This window comes from Bactrocera dorsalis, chromosome 4, assembly GCF_023373825.1.
Source record: "Bactrocera dorsalis isolate Fly_Bdor chromosome 4, ASM2337382v1, whole genome shotgun sequence".
NCBI lineage: Eukaryota > Metazoa > Arthropoda > Insecta > Diptera > Tephritidae > Bactrocera > Bactrocera dorsalis.
The window spans coordinates 64149469-64174815 of NC_064306.1; the positions used below are offsets into that span (position 1 = coordinate 64149469).

Here is a 25347-nt window from a genome sequence, read left to right on the forward strand (position 1 = left end):
TTAACGTCTTTTTCTGAATCTAAGTTCTGAAAGTAAAAACCGTTTCTACTGGCCTCGAGAATCTTTGGCCACTTGGTTTTTTTCCTTGTAATGGGTAGTCTAAGAGAAGTCTGGCCAACTGTATGCCAGGTCGTCTCATAAAAGCTCTTTGGAATTGTATGTTACAGTTAATGTTTGAAAGCTCGCGGTATCGTTGCGAATGAATACATTTATTCTTTCGACGAATACGAATACACATTATTGGCATAAAAATGTCAATGCCGTGTTTTCTGATTTACTTTGCTCTAATGATGCGCTAAAAATAACTTCGTATTTAGCGAGACAGCTTTTAGGCGATGCTGGTTTACTTAAGTGATCTTGGGATAAAAGTTTAGGGCTTTAGAAGTTATGTAATTGAGGATCTTTAGATGCAAGGTGAAAGCTTTAAAAGTTTATCAAGCTTTTTTTATAAGTTATGGTTTTATATGCATGATTTCCTTCGGCCTCCAGGAGCTTTCATAGAGCTTTAAGCTTTTTGAAGCTTTGATAAAAGCTTTGTAGTACTTATAAGTTTTACATTAGTGCTGATATTATATCTGTTTTGTTGAATGTCTTGAATTTTTTTCTGCATGAATAAAATCAAAACTCAATAAGTTACTTTTTCATCAAAAGCTCCACATAAAATTAGTTTAATTACAATGTTGGGTTGTAGGCTGAAGCAATATGAATATTGCATGTGGTTTTCATTGGAAATTATTACTGGTGTGCCTATAATCTAAAAATAAAATATACCACAATTAAAGATTATTTAAAAATTAACGAATCCTGCATATACTTCACTTCGTCAGCAGGTTTATACCCACCGTATACCGAGCTCGTGACTGCCTGGAGCGTTAAGCGTGTCTGCCTGTATTTGTAAAGTTCCACCGGCAGCAATTTCATTTGTATTTGTATTTCCAACGAATTCCTGTTTGTTATTATTGTTCTGTGTTGTAAAATCCAGGTGAAAATCCATTGTTCCGTTTGCTGTTGTTATTGTTGTCTGGAGTTTAAAATAACAGTGTATTTGTTTTCTTGCAGCTTTACTGTTATTGTTATTTTCAATTATCGTTCATTGTTATTTCGAATTGTGTTCTCACACCTTCTCCGAAATCGGACATTTATTGCTGTCAATTTCGGCTTTACTTGACAGGCAATGGCCGAACCTTCGCTAAAGATCCTTCAGTATCTTGTTGGTTGTTATATAATGGAAATATATAAATATTTACTAATGTTTAATATATATGTATGTACATACATTTGAACTTTCCTAGAAATAAAATAAATTATATTAGCTGGAATTGAATGTTTGAGCGTTGGAATGAGTGTACTTGAGAATGAGAACCCCCCGCCGTACAATAAAAACATTTGTGAGTGCACGTGCACCTACTTGCCGATGGCTAGCATTCTTATGGTTATTGTGTAGGACTATTCGAGTTTTTTAGAGTTTTCCAAAGAAAATTTCAACAAAGAACTTTTCATTTCGATTCCTAATTGCTGTTCTAACTAATTGAGCTTATCTTTAGAGCTTTTATAGAATACCATAGTTAGTGGTAAATTACTGAAACAAAGCAACTATTTTTGCAATAAGAGCTTTCAGTTATAAAGCATTTAAATGAAAAGGACTTCAGATATAATTTTCATTCCGAAAATAAAAGCTTTGGGTTGGAGCTTTCACCGTAAAAAGGAAAAATAGGCTTTAAGTCATTATTTTAATTAAAATGAGCATACTTTTAGGCATATGTTGTATATGTAAATGTATATGTTGTTCATAAATATATTTGTAGAGCATTGTAGAATTAAAATGGAAACAAAAATACTTTAACCCGCCAATAACGTTCATAAATAAAGACGTTCCCTTATAAAAACTTGATTTTACTCGTTCAGTTTGTACGACAGCTATGTGATATAGTGGTCCGATCTTGAAAAATTTCTCAAGTATTATAACATTACTTTAGGAAATAATCTATGCCAATTTTTGTGAATACATCTTCCACAAAAAAAGTTTTTCATACAAGGATTTGAGCTTGATCGTTTAGTTTGTATGACAGCTATATGATATAGTAGTCCGATCTTAAATTTTTTTCAGATATTATGGCGTTACTTTAGAAAATTGTCTATGTGAATTTTTAGGAAGATATCTTTCTAATTTTTTTTTTTTTTTTTTTTTTTGTTTTTATTGAAACGTAACAAGACATGGATTTACATTTCATTCGAATTGCAACTAGTGACAAGTGTACTAACAAGCAATATTTTTCATAACTTATAAGGTAAAACAACAAAAGCTCTATTAAGAAGCTTTTTCAAAACTAAACTTTGTATTAAAAGCTAAATATTATAATATTTGCTATTTGCTTAGAAGGTCATGGAACGTTGTTCTTTTCAATCTGCGCCTGCTATTTCTGGCCTCACCTAGTTGTCGGGCTTCAGCGTTTACGTGGTTTTGCAGCCTTGTGGCATGTTTCGATGCCGTTTCGCGAATGACTTCCCGAACCGTTTTTATGTGAAGATCACGATGTAGATCTGAGTTCCGTACGTACCACGGGGCATTTACAATTTTTCGAAGAACTTTATTTTGGAATCTTTGCATCATTTCGATGTATAACGGTGCAGCACATCCCCATAGCTGAATTCCGTATGTCCAAATGGGCTTCAACGTTTGATTGTAGACTAAAATTTTATTTGAGGTTGTTAGGGGTGATTTCTTGCCGATAAACTAATTTATTTTGTTGTATTTTAGTTTTAGTTCTGCAACTTTTCTTTGTATAAGCTCCTTCTACTTTAACTTTGCATCCAGCGTCAAACCAAGATATTTCGCCGAGGTGGAGTACGGAATTACTTCATTCCCAATATATAAGGGGATATACGTAGCAGTTTTGTTAGTGAAGTTTATATGTATAGACTTCAACTCGTTGAGAGTAATGTTCCATTTTTGTGTCCATTCTACAATTAGGTTGATTGAAGACTGCATTCTGTTCGACGACTCTACTACATTTTTATCAGTAGTAATGATGCAGGTATCATCTGCAAATGTGGCGATTGTGCTGTTTGGCGGCGTAGGCATATCGCTAGTAAACAAAATGTATAAAAGTGATCCCAGGTTGCTTCCTTGGGATACACCTGTTTTTATTGACTGTAACATAGTATATCATTGTTCCTGCTTGATTCTGAAGTAGCGGTTGCTCAGGTAAGAGACAAGTAGTTCAGTTAGATGCTGTGGAAAGAGAAGTTTTAATTTATGAAGTAAGCCATGGAGTCGTACTCTATCGAACGCCAGGGATTCGTCAAGAAAAACAGCTGTGCAAATTTGCTTTTTTTCCATCGCATCCTAACTGTTATTCGATGAACTTGATCGATTGAGGAATTGATCCAAATTGATGAATTGGTATAAGGTCCTTTTCTTCAACTAAGAACTCGTATGTTCTGAAGTCTTCTTATAATTACAACTTCAAGTAGTTTGGACAAAATAGGCAACAGTGAGATTGGACGATATGATAATGCTTCCTGTGCGCTTTTCCCGGGTTTTTGTACCATAATGATTTCAGATACCTTCCATGACAATGGAACGTATCTGAGATATAAGCAAGCGTTTACTATCGATGTCAGTTTTTCTAATGCTTTCCGCGTTAGATTTTTCAGTACCTCAGCTGTCACCAAGTCGAAGCCGGGAGCTTTTCTTGATTTAAATCTACTTTTAATTATATTTTCCACTTCTTTAATTGTTGCTGGTTGGATTTCTCCTACGCATTGCGAGCCTTCCATCTGAGGTAATGTTCCATGGAGCAGAATAGGACTAAACGTTTTAGTGAGTTTTTCTGAAAAAACTTCCGCTTTTTCTTCGTCGCTTTTGGCCCAGGAACCATTTGGCTTTCTGAGGGGTGCATTTGACAATATTGGTTTCCTAGCATTTTTTACTGCTTTCTTTCCAAATGAAAAAGTTTTTCATACAAGGACTTGAGTTTGATTGTTCAGTTTGTATGACAGCTATATGCTAGAGTAGTCCGATGTCGACGATTCTGTCAAGAAAGCAGGTTTTCGCAGAGAAAGGAACGTCTGCAAAATTTCAGATTGATATCTCGAAAAATTAGAGCCTAGATCGCCTATATATTGACACACACGGGCAGCCATACGGACTAATCTCATCACACCGATATTTATATGTATATATATTATAGTTTTTCTAACGCTTCCTTCTGGATGTCAAGAATAATATAACATATAATATACCTTGCTCTAGGTATAATAAATACTCACAGTTTAAGTAAATTATTGAAGCATACATTTAGGCGCATCAAAGAATTATAAATCCATTATAATCGATGCCTTTAAGAAAAAAAATATTTATTTTTATTTTAGTCTAATTTAGTACGCTTTATTATATATTATTCTTAGAAATCTCGTCCAAAAATATTACCGATTGACAGTCCTCTACACTTAGAGTTCAAATGTCAAACATTTCTTAGCAGTTTGAAGTCAAAAAAAGCTGATATTGACATTGACTGGCCACTCAGATCTCCAAATTTGTCTCGCCTTATTTCATACTTTGGTATCGTAAATAAATGGAATCAAGTTAAAAACTTTTTGATTTAAAGCTAAGTAAGAGAGGAAAAGATTAAGAAGTATTTCTTATCAGAAAAAACAACAAATGATCCACCTTTAGTGGACTTTTTCTAAAGTTTTTTTATGTCGCATCACTCATTGTAGCATATTCATCAGTTTGCAGCTCCTTTCCTTTCAACATATTTACATTTGAATTCCTTCGAACTAGTGTTTTCAACGCCTTAAATCCATAAAATCATCTCCCTCTAAGCTTGAGTTAGTTACTAACGCCATTTCGTTGCATAGTTGCAGGCGTCATTTTTCCTTATTGACCATATTTCTGCATTTTTTGCTCACTGCTTTCTTCGTTATTTGCTATTTTTGACATTTGATGGCCGTTAGCCATCAACTTGTGTCAATGTGAATTTATGTCAGCGCGTTAATAAAGTGGCCACTCCGTTTGGGTTTCATTTGCATAAATCAAGTTGATATTTGATGAAGTCACTTAAGTCATAATTTATTGGGAACACATAAACTACAAACAGCATTCTATTAAGCGGCTTGTTGCAGCTATATGAATGGGGATGTTGCATTCTGTTTTGGGATTAAAGTACGAAGTTTGGTTACTTCAAAGCAAGCGCTTGTAATACAGGTATATGAATGATATATACTACATAACAATAAAAAAATAAATCTTTTGCACAATCCTTCAATTGTAAAAGTTCCCACATCTCAACTTTTTTCAACATTCTTATGCAATATATATACATATATATACATATGTATATTAGAGCTGGTCAAAAAAGTTCCTCTTGTGTATTATAAATAATTTTGTTCGCTTTTACTCTGTGGTAAAATATAATAAAATATATTTGAAGGATAAAATCCTTGAAAATTGCTAAAGAATTTCATTTAAATTTATTAATTAAATTATGGTTTTGTGTAAATTTTATAAGTACTCAGTAGTTGGTATGCATTACTTAAAAAGATAACACATTATTTTACCGTTATTAGTAATGATTACGTTTAAATACTGTCTTCACTGAATATATGTATGCTGAAAGCCTTCAAAGTAAATACTTGAAGCCCAAATGCCAATGATATTTGAATACTATTCATATCAATGAATTGTCTTTCATTCTTGGAGAGCATTACAACAAAAAAGCCAATTATAATTTTCACGCCTGATGACCAGAGACAGTTGGAGCCAAGGAATTTTCCAAGACACGTGATTACTTTGATCAATTTGCCTCAATTAAGCAGATGATTTGATTGAAGCCAAAGACGACAAAGAAGAAGTTAAGCGGCTTTAATGAAATTTTCGACTTCTTACATTTATATTTATACATATATACATGTATATACATATGTATATATGTATATAATAGATATATTGAACAATAAAGCCGCTCACAGCTGGTAATTAGAAACAAAGGCGAAACGACTCAACGTAATATGAGGCATATGAGAGCAGATGAATGACTCTTGAATAGAATTAATTTGAATGCATAAAAACAACAGTTACAAGCGCGATCAGTTGTAAATAATCTGATTTATTGTGTTGCCATGCATCAGTGGATACACGCGCGAACAAATATCAGCGTTTCGTACACGAAGGCACACTTACATGCATGTAGTTGTATATATGGCGTTGCAGATGCATGGATTCAAGCAGAGGAAGAGGAGGAAGGAAAGAGTTTGATGCGAAAATAAATAAATGTGTGTATGTATAGATATTGAGTGATTAAGTAATTTGAGACTTTTTATGTGAAATCAAGTAGAAGCTGCGGAGCACATATGCATGCCTGTGTAAGTGTGAATGTAAGTATGTAACGATGTAAGAAAACACCTTTTGTGTAAGGCAGCACCTTTGCAAATAAATTAATATAAAAACAAGGAAAAATGTTAACTTCGGCTGCATGTATGTTATAATACCCTTCACAGGTGCATTTCTTATGCCACAAAAGGTAAAATAAGAACTTTTATTTGATTTTGTGCGGTCAGTTTATATGGTAGCTATATGATATAGTTATCCGATCTTAATAATTTTTTTTGAGATTATGGAATTATTTTAGGAAACTATTCTTAGTGAGTTTTATGAAGATAACTTGTCCAATAAAAAAGTTTTTCATACAAGGAGTTGCTTTTGACCGATCAGTTTGTATGACAGCTATATGCTATAGTTATCCGATCTAAATTATTTTTACGGAGACTGTAGTTTTGTATCAGAAAATTATTCATAGGGAATTTCATGAAGATATCTCGTCAACTTAAAAAGTTTTTCCTACAAGGACTTGATATTGACCGATCAGTTTGTATGGCAGCTATATGTTATAGTGAGCCGATCTGAATAATTTTTTCGGAGATTGTGGAATTGCTTTTTTAAATTATTCTTAGCGAGTTTCATGAAGATAGCTTGTCAAATAAACAATTTTTCCATACAAGCACCTGATTTTGACCGATCAGTTTGTAGGACAGCTATATCCTATACTAGTTCGATATAAACAATTTCTTCGGAGAATATAGCATTATCTCGGGCAATAATTTGAGGAAAGTTTCGTAAAGATATTTAGTCAACTTAAAAAGTTGTTCAAACAGTGCCTGCATGTTGAGAGATCAGTTAATATGGCAGCTATATGCTAAAGTGATCCAGTTCGACCAAATTTTGAAGGGCAAGGCAGGTTCTTAAAAAAAATTGAATGCCAAATTTCACGAAGATAACTCGTAAAATAAAAAACTCTCCATACAAGCAAGTGACTCTGATCGTCTAGTTTGTATGGCGAGAATATACCTCAGTGGTCCGATAGCGGCGGTTTCTACAAATGAGCAGCTTCTTGTGCAGAAAGGAACATTTTCAAAGTAACAGATCGATATCTCAAAAACTGAAGACTTAATTCGCATATATATATGTAGGCGGAAAGGCAGAGGGACATACCTAAGCCGGCTGAGCTCATCACACTGATCAGTTATATATATATGTATATATTATATAGGATCTCCGATATTTCCTTATGGGTATTACAAACTGTGGGAAAAGTGATACTTCAAGCACATTTGTCTTATGTCTTATCTTATGTATGCATGTATGTTTGTATGCCTGTACCTCATATATGTGTGCAGCTATTGGCTCATAAACGGACAGCGAGCTATGTATTTAAGCAGTCAAGCGGGCGCTTACCAGCCAAGCAGTCTCTATTGAATTCGTTTACCATTGTTGTTATTGTGGTTCTAGCTCTTATTGTTGTTTTTGCCAACGTTACGATTCATTCGGTTCCATTGAATGTGTCACTGAGGGTCTCAAAGTGGGAAAACAAGTGAATTATGACACAAATCGTGCGCACCAGAGAAGCGCCTGGGCTCACTTTACACGCTTTCATCTTCAGCACACCCACAAACAAACACACTAACACTACTATGAACAAACACACACACACGCATACTTTCGTTCGAGTGTGTACGTGTCGCAATTCGAGCTTATTGGCTCAATGGATTTCTATGACTCCCACAAGTGGTTGTTATTTGCACTGCTGCTGTTGTTGTTTTTGTTGCTATTGTTAACTTATGTGTTTTCGTTTTGTTCGTCCATTGTTTTTGTTTATGAGCCTGTCCTCTCGAGAGCTCGCACACTGCACGGTGTGTGCTGTGTTTATTTGGCTCTTGAGCGCGCAACAGCTGTTCATTCAATCGCATAGTGACGGGTGGTGCCCCTCTGCCTCTCCACTGTCTTGCCACTATTGCTAGGCAGTAATTCATTTACATATTGTATATGTATGTTTGTGTGTGTGGATAGTTGTTGGCGGCGTACGTCACATTGCATTTGGATGAATGAGTTCATTGAAGTGGAATTATGGCAACTCAAGTTGACAGTTTGAACGACACAAATAATAATGAGTTAATGAATTACTCAGAAGACATGATGAAAACGCGCGCGCTGACGCTGTAGATGAAGACTTTGTTTATTTTGACGAAGCAGCGACACGTAGTAGGGCAAGGAGATCGCTGAAATTAGAAAATACATAAAAAGTGAATTATTTAAACGGAGGATTCGCATTGAAATCGTGCGTTAGGTCGAAGTGAGTGCCATGTCCGAAAGTCCGGAAGAAGTATGTCCGAGCGGAAGTGAATATTAATACATACCTGCTCTTGAAATTTATAGTATTAAAATAAATTTTGGAGTATTTCGAAAAAAAGGAAGGAAATGATAATGACTTCGGGTGAAAATGAACAGTGATGAAGGAATGAATATACACTTAAGCCATAAGAATTAAATTTTTATATTAGGAGGTCTTAGTTTGTAGTGTCTTAAAAAAAGAACAAAGAAAAAACGCCAACTTCGGCAGCATCGAAACTATTATACCCTTCATAGGTGCGTTTTATATAGCATAAAAGGTATAAAAAGATATTTATTTTGATTTTGATCGTTCAGTTTGTATGGCAGCTATATGCTATAGTAATCCGATTTGAACAATTTCTTCGAAGATTCTAGCGTTGCCTTAAACAATAATCCCTACTAAATTTCATGAAGATATCTCGTCAAATAAGCAAGATTTTTATACAAGAACGTAATTTTGACCGATCAGTTTGTATGGCAGCTATATGCTATAGTGATCCAATATCGATGCATCTTACGAAATAAGCAGCTTCTTAAGGAGAAAGAGGCGTGTGACAAATTTCGGATCGATATCTCAAAAACTGTGGAACTAACACACATAAAACAGACAGAGAGACGGACATGACTAACTGGCTATGTATTTTTCTCGTCACGCTGCAGCGCGCTGTTCTCATATTTATATGATTTAAAGGGTTTCTGGTGTTATAAACTTTGTGTCATACACTGCTAAGGGAATACAAATTTAAACTACGATTTTACCCTCGTTAGTTCTTCGAATTGAAGTTCTCTACTTTAAACACTTATAACGTTAGGTACATAGTTGATTATCATACTATTTAATAAATTAACCTCAATACTGACTTTTTCCATAATTTTATTAAATTATTCAGCTTGGTAACCGGTAATAACAATAACTGTAACCGGTAATCATGGTAGATAACGGTTAATATAACGGTTATCATTACCAATTTTGAACCAAATACTTTTACTCTTTACCATATAACTCTTAGCTAACTTCTAACACCATGTTTGTTGAGATATTTTTCATATTTCTAAATAAACACATTGTGTGTTCAAGGGACTAACCACAAGTGTCTTTATTTGTTCATGGGTTCTACCAAAAAATATTCACCGACCTGGCCCATCTTTACAAAATTTTGCTTTTTTATTCCGACTTTAACTTTTACAATGAAAATGGTTATGAAAATAATGAAATCTTTCCAAATCTCTCAAAAAGTTTACGAAATAAGCCATTTATCCTAAAAGTAGGCAGTGCCATGGCCACTTGCTCAACCTTAAGCCATACCAGTCGTCATAAAGACAGACAGATGAAGAGAGAATCACATTTATGAATACTAAACGAAAACTTCCTCTCATTTTTTCAAAACTGAAGTTAAACGCATTTTTTATTTGAACATTCAGAAATGAAAGCACAACAACTGTTTTCCACTTACTGCACTTTACCCGAATATTATATGGCGAAGCGTGGTTGTTTCGCCGATTTAACGCTGGATCGAGAAGTTCTAGTAAAGCATTGCTAACTTTTTATAACTTTGTTTCCAAAATGAGAAAATAATGAACAATCAACACTCCGCTTCAATTCAAGCTGGCACCATTAAAACATTAGAAAAACAATTTCTGCGTTTTGAAGCCTGCAAACGATAGATTATGGAACAATACACTACCCACACCACCTGCTTAATGGAACAGTTAAAGTGTAACAGTCCGAAAACGTTTTATGTGTTTATTTACACCCAATAAGCGAAAGAATAATGCAAGAAAAATCACAAAGCGACTTCCTGTGCACGAAGACACTCAATTCGGCCGGAAACTAAGAGAAATGTGTTGTGTTAAGGACGTGACTGTCTGCACGGCTTAAACAAGGCAACTCACTGAGTCTTTATTGCTTTATGCCTTTGACGCTGCGGCCATTTCCGGCGGTACATCGTTTACTCCCACCATTTTACTTGCTCGGTGTGGGTTGGGGAGCGTTTATCTGCGACTTCCGCCAAACACCAACTGCGCAGCGCTGACCCTTACATAAGCGGCTCAATATTTTTGCTTCCACATCATACTTTTTCGTAAATATATGTAAGTGTATATAAATGTATGGCATATTTAGCACTCGACGCTGACGCTTTTGGCGCTAAGCCGTCAGCTTTATTGCCAGCAACGCCATAACTTTTGACTGCGATGGCACAAAAATATTTTCCGAGGGGCTGCAAAAGTTGTGCTCAAGTTGTTTTTACGTGTCTGTGCTTATTTTTTTATTGTTGTTATGACTTCAGCTGACGCGCTCTTCAAAGATAAACAGTTGAGCTGCTATTTCCGTTGCTACTTTTTCGCATAAACCAAATTTGGCGGCGTTCAAAGCCTGTTTTTAGTGTCGATTTTTATGGCTTTTGAATTCAAGGCGAATGACCATAATGTTGGGAAATTTTATTTTCAGTGATTTTGTGTAAAATTTTAAAGTATTTTTGAGTTGTTTTTATTATTTTCAGTAAATTTGGATTTCGAGTTACCTTAATGAATCATTTAATTTGCCTAATACCTGATGGTTGATATGGGAATGGTATAAACTCAAGTTTCTTTAAATTTTGTTGTTTAGTAATAAATTGTTGTCATAAGCATAGATTCGGTTAGGAAGTCAATTCAAAAGAAGATCCTTTTAGACAGCATAGAATAATAATCCATTGTTATACATAAATACTCCTATGTATTGATCGAAAATATCCTCAAAACTCGATGAGACACTTTGCCTTCCACAAAATTTTTGAGCCGGCTAATATCAAACTCGGCTGTTTCAACAGTTTCACCGAAGATATGACTGACGAGATCTTTGCACATCTGTCTTGCAAAAGCTGGACAATGAAGGAGAGAGTGTCTTCATGTTTCCACTCTACCTTCCTCCATAAAATGTTTGCTGTTAGCGTCCGTGAGCTCCGTCTATGAGCTTTACGGCATGTACTCCTTTTGGATAATGTTCAGTAAAAACTTATACGATAGTGGCAAGATGAACCTTGTAGAGCAAGTATTGTTCAGTGGAACTCCAGCGTTCTACACCCAAGATCAAGTTCCAGGTCAAGCCTGAGAGACGGATATTCCGAAATCCTGTCTCATTTCGACTGTATCCTGGATAATTGGAGCACTGCGCCGCAGAGCCTACTTCTGAACTTCTCTGCGCAAAAACCTCCGATGGTTATATGGGTGAGCCGGATTTGCTGGAAAAGAGGTGCGGTTTGCTTTTTCATAAATGGACGGAAGCTCAAGGGGAAGGTTAAAGTGGGAGTCTTCTGTGGGGAGCTCTCAATCCATTCTTGTTTCAAACAACCACTTAACTCTCTTTTTCTGAAGCAGAAAGGGTAGCCATCAATTTAGCAGCAGATTTATTTCTTCGAAATGTTACTTCTTCTAGAGAAGTATGCATCCACTTCGATAGCAGAGCTGTTATACAGGCATTGAGCTGGCTGCTAATGAGCTTAATGTTGGTTAAGGAGTGCATGACCCCTCTGGGGGGGGGTAGAATTCTACTTCCATATTAAATCTGTCTGTCTGCCTGGCCTCAGCGGAATCGTCGGAAATCGTTCAGCCGATAAACTTGCAAAGAAAGGCACACTTACCCAACGCATAAGCAGCGATTCTGCAGCCTTCATGCATTCGGACGCTGAATTTATGGGTTTCTCATGAGCGTGTTGGATTTCGAAAGCCTTCTAGCCCAGAGTGGTACATATAAGATCTATGAGCCTCTCACGAGCTCAGCAATCGTTGGTTAGCAACCATTCCTTGTGGGATTGCGAAAGCCTTCTTGGCCCTGAGTAGTAGCTTATAGCAAGGTTCACATTGCCGCCATGTGTCCTAACTCGACACTGTCCCATTGAGACTCACTCGCTGAGGCTAAAGAATTTGGAGGACGCAACTCTTCAAAATTGCAATAAGGAACGTGAGGAGGAAACGTCCATTTCTCCGCCACCGTCCTTCCGCCCGTCTAAGGTTAGAGCTTGGAATTGAAATATGCGACAGTTGTTTTGATTCATTTCTAGAAGCTTAGCACCTCGACAGTCGTCTTTAACTGTCCCAGTGGTAAATCAGCAGATTTACCTAATCTAATCTAACCTAAATGTTCTTGAAGTGGAGATAAGAAAAAGAAAACGTGTTATCTTGTGATTATCTCTACTCTTCTGGTCATTGGAAAACTAAAAAGTCATATTTTTGAGGCCAGTTTTTGACTTCTCAAAATTATTTAAATTAGTAAAGCTAAAGATGCTTAAAATTTTGTTACTTCCCACCACAAAAGGATGAATATGGAAAACCTCTGACGTTTTAAAGGAATATCGTTTGCTTTCAACTCACGTTGATTCGCTATTCAAGTTCGGACTAAGCGGACCGAGATTCAGGACACTAAATGACAATTTGGTTTTTGAGATCACTTTTTGAGGAAGTATTCTTCAATATTGAACCTTAAGATATATGAAAGAAAATTTTCTAAATTTTTTTTAAAAGTTATAATGGTTTTCAAAACTGTTTCAAATACATACAAACTAATACTACAGTTATATTTGCACCTATACTTTCATTTTACTTTCTTATCTCACATTTCATTGAAGAGAAATATTTTTCTAATCCAAAAATGCCTCGAAATTGTATCATCAACGCAACCAGCAGCCAAATCATACTAAAAACTCCAAATATTTCGACTCTGATTTTTTCCAAGAAATTATTTTTCACATTTCTAACGAAATTTTTGCTCAGCTTACTTGAATTTGCAACAAACTTCAAGATTCATTGCCACTCCACACAAAATCCTGTTAACTTCGTTGTTCACACACCTCACACACATCTACAAGTAATCCCTCACTCGAATCCCCAGCATATCCTTTGCATATTAAAATGTTAATGCCAATCAACTGACATTGATACAAATGTCCGGTCTTCCAGTTGACCGCCGAAATTCGTGTAGTTCATTCGGAAATTGTATGACTGACAGTCATTCAAGTGTCAGAAACATTTTGCTTTTGTGCACAGTGAAGGGTACCAAGGCAGAGAGTGTTGTAACTACTGTAAACTGATTTAAAATGCAATGGGCAATATTCATAATGACAGGCCACGAGTAAGGCATGGAATTTAAAATAACTAGTTTGCAGTACAAACAATGAATATAAATATATATTATAATATAGCTGGGTACTCTGCACTGAAAAAGTGGGTGTGGGGAGGGTGTGAGATGAATTAGAAAAGGGCTGCTTTCACAAGCGATTTCCTTTTAATTAATTCAAATGGTACCTAGATTAACAGCATATTCTAAAAGTTATGAATTTCAAATAAGAATAAATATTTGCGCTTTCTACAGCCAAAGCCAAGAGGAAGAGGAGTGGAATTTTACATCGAAAATCAAAAAAATTTGCATAAAATCAAAGCAAAGTCACAAAAAAAAATTCATAAAAAATATATTTTCACCTACACATACATATAACGAAGTAAAAACAGCTTTCCATTCAAAGCACATTACATTAAATTTGAGTTTAGAACTCGCCTAAAAATAATTTTTGGATAAAAGTATTTGGGACGCATCAACAAAAAGCTCATACAACATCATTTAACTAAATCGTATTTACTTAAGCGTCTAAGCCTATCATGTACCACACAAATGAACAAATAAAAAAAAACAAAAAAATTGGAAAAAATCCCAAAAATGTCCAAAAAATAAAAAGCAAAAAAACACAAGCATAATCATGCATGACCAAATCCGTATAAATCGCATTGTTCAAAAGTGTGGCAACACCATAATGTCTGCACAAATGAAATGTGTCCGAAGATTGACTGAATTTGTGCACAACACCAACACTAATGTGACATAACACAAGCACACAAATGCGTGCGCCATGTCGACACACATCCAAGCTTTGTACGCACACATCACTCATACGCTCCGGTGCACACTTGACATTCAACTAGCAGTATAATTGCATGCACACGGTTGTAGTGGTTTGTGGGTTGCTTTGGCAGCAAGTTTGCGCACTGAAATGGACACGAGTGTACAGTGACATGCTTTGTACTTGTTATTGTACACATAAATTACATATAATACACATATACATATATACTTCCATTATATACTACTTGATACTAGTGAAATATGCCCAGTACTAAATAAAATCTGCGCGGAAACTTTTCAATTATGCTCGCCAAAAAACTTTTGCGAATTGTCAGCTGGCGGGCGAGTTTTATGTTTTTGCTGTGTAACTGTAAAAACGTTTTGCATGTAGTGGTGTATGCTTATGAGTGTGCGTATAACTCAATGAATATCAACGCATTTTCTACTAATTAGAAATGTTTTCAACTGATTTTCAGCATATTCAACTCTCAATCTCGTACACCGTTATCTGTTATCCAGGAAACGTGTGCGTAAACCTGTAAATTTGCTAATTTGCGGTTTTTAATTCACAGCAAATGCAATTGACACAGCTGCTGCGGATGCGCTGAAAGCCTTGATTACCAGGTCAAATAAGTTTTGGGAAAATGGCTTTGCTGTTTTAATGAAATAAAAAAAAAAAATGCGGATTTGTATTTCTAAGTTAATAATTTCTCTAAAAGCTCGGTGGCATGTCTGAAAGTATGTGCTCCCAAGTGCTTGAGTCTTGTTGAGTTATTTCCACCTTATCTTCTACCACACAGCTTCTGCAGATGGCGTCTGGTAGGATTCCCAGCCTTACTGTGTGGACGCCATTGAGACAATGGTTCTTTAAAAGTCCCAAAACTAAGCTGAGTCTGGCCTAATTGAGGCCAAAAAGATCACTAAATCTCTTGCGATCGATTTTGGATCAAATAGCTTTTGCGACAGCGCATGCACCGTTGGTGGCCCAGCGCTGGCTAAGCCGAAGGCCAGTTATCTGATAGTAGAACACAAGATGATATGGGATCACTGACCCGCTAGGTCTAGGCTGCCTTTTCTTACAATCTCTTCGGCTTTGCAGTTTCCTGCGATTCCGCTGTGGCCTAGCATCCATACCAATCTTATCACAAAGACACTCGATTCTATTGATAGCGAGGTTAGGCACTCCTTGACCAACACCGAACGTATTGTTTAACGAATTCAAGGCTAGTATTGCGTCCTGGTATCTGAGTGGACGGTCACTTCTCTGAAGGAGGCTTCACTCCGAAGTAGTAAATCTACTGCTACCTTAATGGTGCAAATTCAACTTGGGAAAACACTGCAATACCAGTCAGGAAGTCTGAAGCTGGAGTTAATAAAAAGCTCCTGGCGGTAAACTCCTTCACCAACCTTTCCCTCAAGCTTTGACCCATCCTAAAAGAAGCTCACTGCCCCTTTCCTCCAACGGCTTCTTTCCACCCATAACGCGCTTGCCGGTATATGGGCAGAGAAAGAGCCGCCAGAGTCGGCTGTTCCAGCGCACACAATGACCGAATTATTGCGAGAAAAGTTAGGAGATTCGATTATTTTAAGAAATCGTGACATTGAATGGCCTCCAAGAAGTTGTGTTTTAACACCAATAGACTACTTCTTATTGGGTTATTTCGAGTCATTGAGATTTAGCAATAAATCGAACTTTCTTCAAGCTTTAGAAGTCAATATTGAACGTGCTATTTATGACATACAACAGGATTTAGTGGTAAAAACACTCAAAAATTGGCCTCTTCGAATTCGTTCCTGCAAAAGAAGACATGAAGGCCATTTGAATGATGTTATATTCAGAACTTCAATGTATCGATTCTACTTCATATTAAATAAAGAACATTTGAATTTCCTTAACAATTAGTGTTCTTCGCTCTTATTGAAGATCCTTGCATTTGAAAATGTTCTCCGAAAATTCGAAGTTTATCCAGCAAATTGTTACGGAGATAAAAGCGTATTTTTAACTTAGCGTAATCGGCTGCCAAAATTTAAACACTTTTGACTTTGAAACAATGTTTTCAGAGTCGGTGAAGAAAATTTCTTCGAATGGCTGGAACGCTCGGCTTTAACTTTTTACATGACATTTTTTAATATATTTGATATATAGTACATATGGGCTCAGATTAATTAATATTTTTAACAAACAAGTATTACATACGCTGCTATATATATTTCTGGACTAGGCAACACTAAGTGTTGCCAGGTGCAATTTGACATTTCCATTGGAAAGTTTGACATTTTTTAGCATAACATCACTCAGAACGTTTTGTCATTTAATCGTGAATTGTTTTATTTTATTTATAGGGAATTAAAAAATTCATGTCGGCCAAAAAATGGAATTAACTCGTGAACATTTCCGTGCGATCATTTTTCACAACTTTCGACGTGGATTATCACTACAAGAGTGCATCGATGAACTAAAATCTTTGTATGGATATGAAGCACCATCCTATAGCACTGTGTAAAACTGGTAAAACGAATTCAATCGTGGCCGACGCTCGCTCAACGACGAATTCCGTGAAGCTCGTCCAAAAACAGCCAGAAAACATCGATGCCGTACGTGAACTGATAATGCAAAACCGTCATGTAACATACCTTCAGATAGAGGCATGCCTATGCATTTCTCCCACCAGCATAAATTCGATATTGCATGAGTACCTGGCCGTAAAAAAAGTTTGTTCTCGTTGGATGCCGCACAATTTGACAATCGCTCAAAAAAGGCTCGTGTGGATTGGTGTAAAGAAATGCTGAAAAAATACGATCGCGGTGCTTCAAAAGACATTTCTAAGATCGTCACAGGTGACGAATCATGGATCTATGCGTATGAGCCCGAAAGAAACAGCAATCGACCGTGTGGGTCTTCCAAGACGAGCCAAATCCAATCCAATCCAAAAACATTTTCGTTGATAAATATGCCTATTTTCGTTATTAGGCCAGAAGCCCACGTATAACTGCGAAATGTAACATTCTAATACAAATCATTTCATACAAATGGAGTTAAAAACAAACATAATAAACTTCCAACTTTCAAAACTATTTTCATTGCATATTTTGAATCAAATGCGTGGCAACAACATCGGCAAAACACATTTTGATTACTTATTTAATGTGTGCCTGGCCTCTCACTTCATGCACAAGTAATAGCATGGTTACTATACTATACATAGTATACGTATACTCGTATATAGTGAAAATTGTTGTGTTTGAATAATAGTGCAACCAGTTGTAATATCCGGCACATAGAACTTTATAATTAAATAGTTGGACAGCGCAATTAAACTGTTTGCGCTGCAATTCCTTCTGTTTCTGGAATAGTAATTTATATATTAATGTGAACTTCGGCGAAACTTTCATTTCTAGCTAGTAAATTTAATAAGTTTTGAGGCAATTTAAGATCTTCACTTGCATGTTTGGCAACTCTGTGTTGCGAAGTGATGCAATAAGAGCATGGAAAGGTCGAGATACTTCTGTATAATGACAATGTAACAATACTCGGAACTTGCTTTTGGGCATACTTCTAGGAGCATATCTAACACTACCATATTGTAGAATAACCAAGATTTAATGTAGTTCTATGGAGCTTCCGAGATAATAAAGTTGCGCACAAGCAATCCATTAAGTAATGTACATACAAAATAGTACATAAACTCACTGAAGAAGGTTACCAAAAGTCAGATTGCTGGGTTAAACTACAAATTCAGAGCGGCAATTTTATAATCTATATAGCCACCCAATCCGAGAGGTCGCTATATAATATTGTAATAGGCGCAGACGGTGGATACAGCCCCCATATAATGTTTCCAAAACTCAAGAATTAGTTCAATGATTAGAGTAATGAAAGATTATTATGGAGTTCCAAGATCTCATTGAATATTATTTCTCTTAGATAAAATGCTGTACCAAAAATTCATTGCGACAAAAATACCTGGAAATTGTAATTTAAAGACAAGATATTTAATTATTCATTAATATTTATTTTGTCATATTCAAAGTGATATCCTGGAATTTAGATGTAATAAACTTATGCCAACGATTTTCCTCGAAACACTTTTCATAAGAATTATTTGAGATGACCTTTAGCTTCTTCAGAGAATTTTGTTGTGTTCCATGGAGCGGCAATTTCAGTTTGGGAAACAAGAAAAAATCACACAGAGCCAAATCTGGTGAATACGGTGGTTGATCGATGGTATTCATTGCGTTTTTGGCTTTAAATGCGGTCACAATCGTGGATCGATGCGGTTGCGCGTTATCATCGTGTAAAATCTATGGGATATTCTTCGTTTTCGATAGTTGCTCTCATGCCAACGCCTCAATATAACCAAAAAGAACTCTTTCTTGACCGTCTGTCCTCCGGAACAAATTCATGATGTACCTAACCACCAATATCGAAAAAAATAATGAGCATCATCGTGATTTTAAAGTGGCTTTGGCGTGTTTCTTTTTGATTTCGGCTCCTTTTTTCCCACCATTCCGATGATTGTTGATTTCTTTGCATGTCAAACTCATAAACCCATATCTCATCGGCAGTTATGTTGTCGGCTTATTATGTAAGACTAACATTAGCAAAAAAATTAGTAAACCCACCTACAAATATCCCGAATCATATTAAAATTCAATAGACAAATTTGTAAAGACCCAAGGGAAGTTAAACAAAACCTCCCAAAGAACAATGACAGTGATTTTATTTTCTTCTTTCTATTTTTTTTTGCCGGTAAGACCGCTTGTAGAAGACTTAAAATATATGTAGTTATATGAGAGCCCTTATGTATTACATATATGCAGCAGCAGCTTAAATCACACAGCACAGTATATCATTTCTTTCCATCCACCGTTAGAATATTTTATGTCACAACAATATTTATTTAAGTACCTCCATGAAAAGAGAAGAAATAATCGAAATCTGTAACAAGTCAGTAACAATATTTGGCAAAATAAGCTGCGCTTGTACATCGTTGGGTGTGTGTGAGCAGGTGAAGTTATGGAAGAAGGGGATGATTTGGCATATGAAATGATTGTGGGTGTGGCAGGTGTTGTGCTTTGCAGTGGATAAGGTAAGGTGATGTGCAGGGCACACTCGAAAGCGTCTAAAGTAGGGTTTAAGTTGCTCGAATGCTGTTGCTTTTTTCAGTTGTGTGCATACCAATAAGTGTATTTAGGTACATGCTCACCGGTCCGTAAGGCTTATTTTAAGACCTTTGTGCTGGTTTGGCTGCTAGTTGTGGGTTTGGCTGCTATTGTAGATTTCAGCAATGACATTGCTTTAATAATGGTATTGTCTTTTACAACAATAAACGAGTAATGTGTAAATAATAGTTAGTATTATATAAAAGCTTCTACCAAGCGTACTTCTTCGCTTGTTTGAAATTAAAAAAACTGATTTAAGCTTTCGCTATAAAAGCATAGCAAAATGGAAGGAAGTTAAAGTAAGACATAAAGGATAAATACCTAATTATCTCATACTTGAAAAGTATATCCAGTGACAACTCAAGTTATAGTAAAATTTGTTAATTTTTCATGGAGTGCCGAAAATGGTGTATCATATAGAGAAAAAATAAAATTTGTTTGACAAAATTAAAGAATAATGTTCAAAATAGTTTATAGAAGTGATGATAGGCTATCAAACCGGAGATCACTACACTTTAAACTTTCCGAAAAAATTTTTTATCGCGATTGGTTTCTGGCTTCAAAGTAGGCCTCAGACTCGTTGATTGGCTTTTCATTTGTTTAATTTCTCGAGCACTCTTTTGAAGTCTTTGAAAAAAGTAATAGGTTGTTGGGGGTCTGATTTAGCGAATAGCATTTTCTTCTTCTTCTTAAAATGAATTCGTTGTGTCACGATTTCGCCCCTCAAACGTTCCGGCAACTCTATAAAATAGTATTTGGCGTTGATAGGTTGCCCTATTCGAAAGTAAACGTTCAAAACATATTCTTCTTCTTCTTTATTGGCACAGACACCACTTATGAGGTTATAGCCGAGTTTTCGACAACTCGCCATTCGTTCTTCCTTTTCACTGCGTGGCGCCAATTGAAGATTCCAAGCGAAACCACATCTTTCGCCATCTTGTCTTTCCAACGGAGTGCATGTCTTTCTCTTCCTCTGCTTTCTCCGGCGGGTACTGTGTCGAATACTTTCAGATCTGGAGTGTTTTCATCCATTCGGACGACATGACCTAGCCAGCATAGCCGCTGTCTCTTAATTCGCTGAATGTCGAACCTTCTTTGTGTTTCTTGATATTGGTTTTGCTGCATAGGGACGGGTGCGTACCTTGGCTGCAAAAAGACAGTGGTCCGAGTTAGTGTAAGGATCTCGGTGCGTACACACGTCTAAACCACTGGAGACATGTCTTCCGTCTGTCACAACATGATCCATCTGGTTGGTGGTTTTTCGATCCGGAGATACCCTTATCGCTTGATGAATTTTTCTATGCTAGTACTAAAGATAAACATATTTCGGGCTCGGTGAAGTCGATCAGCCTGGCTATACTTCATGGATATGGAGCCTGGATTTACCAACCGTTGTGTCAAAGATACGTTTTTTGCTGAACCTGAAGTTTTGACAGTCTGGGGGGCAGCTCTCATAGGTACATTCCAAGCGCTCATAGAAAGTATCTTTGGTGATCCACCGGGATGAACGCCAGGACTCGGCGACGGAGTCTTTCTCCCATCACGAACTCAACACCGTATTTGGGCTCTTTTAAATGACCACTGTAGTAAATGCCACAAGGACCCACTCGGCACAGTCTTTGCCCCGTTCATCGCATTTCTTGGACGGCGCTGATGTCAGCCTTCACTGTCAAGAGGACATTAATCAGCTGCGCAGCGGCACCTTCCAAATTAATAGAGGTGCTTACCCTTAAAACGTAATCCTTAATACGTTTGCAGTAGTCGTCATCAAAAGGGGGTTTCTCTTTCGTGGCTATTTGGTTCTTTTCATTGGGGGTGTTTTTTACTTTTCGGGTCTCAAACCCAGTGCTCAACCCTGGGGAGAGATGTTTCGCCTTCTGGCTTAAGCTCGCCTTCAAACGGATTTTGTTCGGCTACTAACATTAAAGTCGCCTAAAAATACTGACTTCAATTCCCTTCATCATTAATACTACAGAAAAATTCGGATAATAAACTGGTCTGCAGTAACGAAATAAGCGGTAATGAAAAAACCTGCCATAAAACACATATTTCTGCCATCAAATGAAAACAGAACAAATCTCGCCACAGGGTTGCACAGTGCACACATTGTTGCTACTTTATGTACTTAATTACAGTTTATAGTTCTGACGAGCTGCCCGACAGATTGCTGCCATCATTTCTCGTCATTTATGTGTGTACTCGTATGTCACCGTTATTGGCCGAACAACTGTTTCAGTTTTATTGCTTAAACAAATGTCTGACTTCTGCATTTGAACTGCTCATCTGTCGGTAGTCTCCTTGTCGCTCACACTTTTCCGGCGCTATTGTTTCAGTAACGGTCCATCTGCCTGCCACGTGCTCTCTCCCACCGTGGTGGGTCGAGTCATTTTATGGTTTTTCTTTTAATTACTCTGGTTAAGCTTTTAATTGCCCTTTATGTTGACCAATGACAGAGAGAGACTGTCAGCAGCAGGTAGTGTTGAACAATGGGATTCAGTGTGGTGGGTTGTCAGACGAGATTTGTATCTTTTTTTGGAATTTGTAGTAAAGGTTACATTTTCAATTTGGCACTTGAAAGATTTTTCGATAATTTTTTACCTTTCTGTTTTTTAATTATTACGGAAAATGTGTTTTAGCAAGGGTTGACTTATTGTTGTTAATTTATTTTACCATTTTCAGGTAGATAATGAATAGCATAATACAAATTGGCCAGACGAAGCCATACAAGTATTTATTCTAAAAGTTTCACCTGAAAATTTCACAAAGATTTTATTAAGAGATTTTCAGTTTTTTAAATATGGAGGAAGATGAGATATTTATGAAAACTGACCTTTTTTGACATCTTTCTTTGATTGCATTCAAATGATTGAGAAAGTCGTTTGCCCAAAACAGAAGTGAGCTTTCTTTAAGGCCGCAGTGAACTTTGTTTTCAATAAAATATTTTAATTGCCGAACGTGTATTTTTATGTCAATAAAAATTTTCTAAAAAAAACTCTCCAAATGGTTTCAATTGTTGTGTATATTTTTTTAATTTCGAAAAAGTGTATATGGAAAAATCTTTGTTTTACCTATTTAATATAATAATAATTCTCCGATGTCATTAAATTTAATAATTTAAATTTTATTCAGGTAGCAAACCTTCTGAAAATTTTTAAAATCGATTAATTTGACGGAGAAGAGCTTATACATCATAATTATTTTGGGATTTTGATTCAAAATTTTAAAAGGTGGCAACTCTTTCAATAAATTCTCCGAAAATATATTTAAGTCTTTTTAGTTTGACGGAAATATCCTTATGTACCATAATTATTTTAGAATTTTAATTTAAATTCTTAACAGGTGGCAACTCTTTTCAATAATTTTTTTTTGCTTTGAGTTTTTTTAAGCTGTTTGTATGTCCCATAATACTAATTCTTCTTTGACACAAAATATAGTAAGTTAAATTTTGTCTAGATGGCAACCCTTCTGGAAAATATTTAATGCTGTTTAATTTGACGAAGGTGTTCTTATATATCATAATTACTTGTGAATTTCGATTAAAATTTTTAACAGGTGGCAACTCTTTTCAATAACTCTTTTAACTTTAACTTTTCTTATACTGCCCACAATTTTGTATGGGCCATATTCTAATAAATTTAACCTTTTCAATTTTATTGATTTAAAATCTACTTCTAATGTCCCCTTAAGAGTGAAGTCGTAGAACTTAGCATTTTTAGGCTACTGGCGGGAAAGAGAAGTAAATTGAAAGACAAATTAGTTAGTTTGCTCTGGAGTATATATGGCCGTGCTGATAAAATTAATTTCATATATCTAAATCTTGATTTAGTTTACTAGTTCCTTGGTCACATATAAAGCCGGGTCCGGTCCGTTGGTCATGACAATTATTATTTTTATGCCCTGAACACCGGACCACTATAAGATATAACTGACATATAAACTGACCTATCAAGCTCAAGTTGATGAAAGTAAAACTTTTCTATTTAACAAGGTATCTTCACGATAACGTTTATAATCCAAGGCGTCGCTTGGCTCCCATATTCCTGTAAGCTGAGTAAGAGGGTGACCTCCACTCAGTTGGAGAAGGATCTGGCCACTCTTGGTATCTCGAATTGACGCAAAATAAATTAAAGGGTAATTACTTAAGCTTTTAGTGGGAGGTCTCCGCATTTGTCGTCACTCACAATATATCTTCTTCTTCTTTCTTTATTGGCGTAAACACCGCTTACGCGATTATAGCCGAACAAACATTCTTTCGTTATTTAATAAAAAGAGTCATGGTAAGATTATCATCTGTCCACTGTGAACCAGACGAATACAGGAATTGAATCCCTGTTCCTACAAGCGACAATAAAATTATTTTTCTCAAAATTGTTGTTCTCACCGGAGCGCATTTCTGACAAGAAAATACGTCTCATAAAATACAATAGGCATATGGAGTGTTAACAAAATTTTTGGGACCCGGTTTTGTCGAACAAAATTATGCGGCACAACACAAATGCGAGGAGAGAGCCCAATCAGGCAGCTAGACTGGATGTTAATGCCATTCATATGTGTACAATTTATACAAATAATTAAGTGAAAAATTTTGAATGTGTGGCGCTCCGAAATTAAACAAATTTAGATAGAAACAGTTGGAAGAGGAAGCTTCCACACCTATGTATGTAAACAAAATTTGTTAAAAAGCTTTGAAACTTCTATACAAAAACACATATGTGTATATTAAAACCGATTGTTATTTTTAACTTTCCCTTCCTGAATATTTATCAGCAGCTGCTAACCATAAATTAAATTTAATACGAAAATTAAACCAATTTCCCGCAGAGCTATGCCTAAGCCACTTGTGTCTACTTTAGCTATGCAGACTGTTTATATTTCCAGAAAAGCGAACTCGTAAATATTTGCATTTCCACTTTGTGAGTGTGTTTGTGGGTGTGTGTGTGTCTGCCAGTTGCTTTGCAAACTCCGGGCATTTTCCTTGCAAGACGAATTCTTTTATCAGCCACTTCCCCATTGTTAAGCGACGCGTCTAATAATCACATGCAGACTGCTTTGTTTTGCCACTTCCTTGGTGCACCCCCCTCTCAAACCAACTAGTTAAGCGCTCCCACTGCCGTGCGTCAAATGTTGCTGTTTTTAATTTCTCCGGGAACGGAATTTTAAGCGCTTCTCCAAGGCGTGCTCTTAAAATGCTAAAGCGTTTTTATGGAGCAGAATTAAGACACCTCCTTCTAGGCACCTCCTTCGCATGTGCCTATTATGGCACTTAAACTGCCGCACACGCTCCAGCATGTTTTAATGCGAACTCTGGCTAACGCTTCGCTTCGCTTTGACGGCTGTACGGTATATTAACAACCGGCTTAAGTCGCAAGTGCGTGTCGAAAATATATATATGTGTGTGTGGGTGTTCGAGAACAACCAGCGCGAAATGTGTAAGTTATTCTTCTCTAGTGAATAACTGTGAAACTAACACAATAACGGGAAATAACAACACAGCCTCCGGAAGGTCGGTTATACAAACTTACATGCGTACGTGTCTTCCGATTCGTCTAAGTCTGAAATATTCCACAGCGACGTGATGGTTATCGTGATTATCTCACGTCTCAGGGAGCAGCATTCAAGTGTGTAGGTCTCGCAACGTGGCTGC

General features: G+C 36.4%; 1 protein-coding gene across 1 annotated transcript in view; it reads left to right on the top strand.

The window, feature by feature from the left end:
• LOC105226990 (uncharacterized) overlaps positions 1–25347 on the top strand; it is a 114821-nt gene that overhangs the window by 60487 nt on the left and 28987 nt on the right. The window lies entirely within an intron of this gene.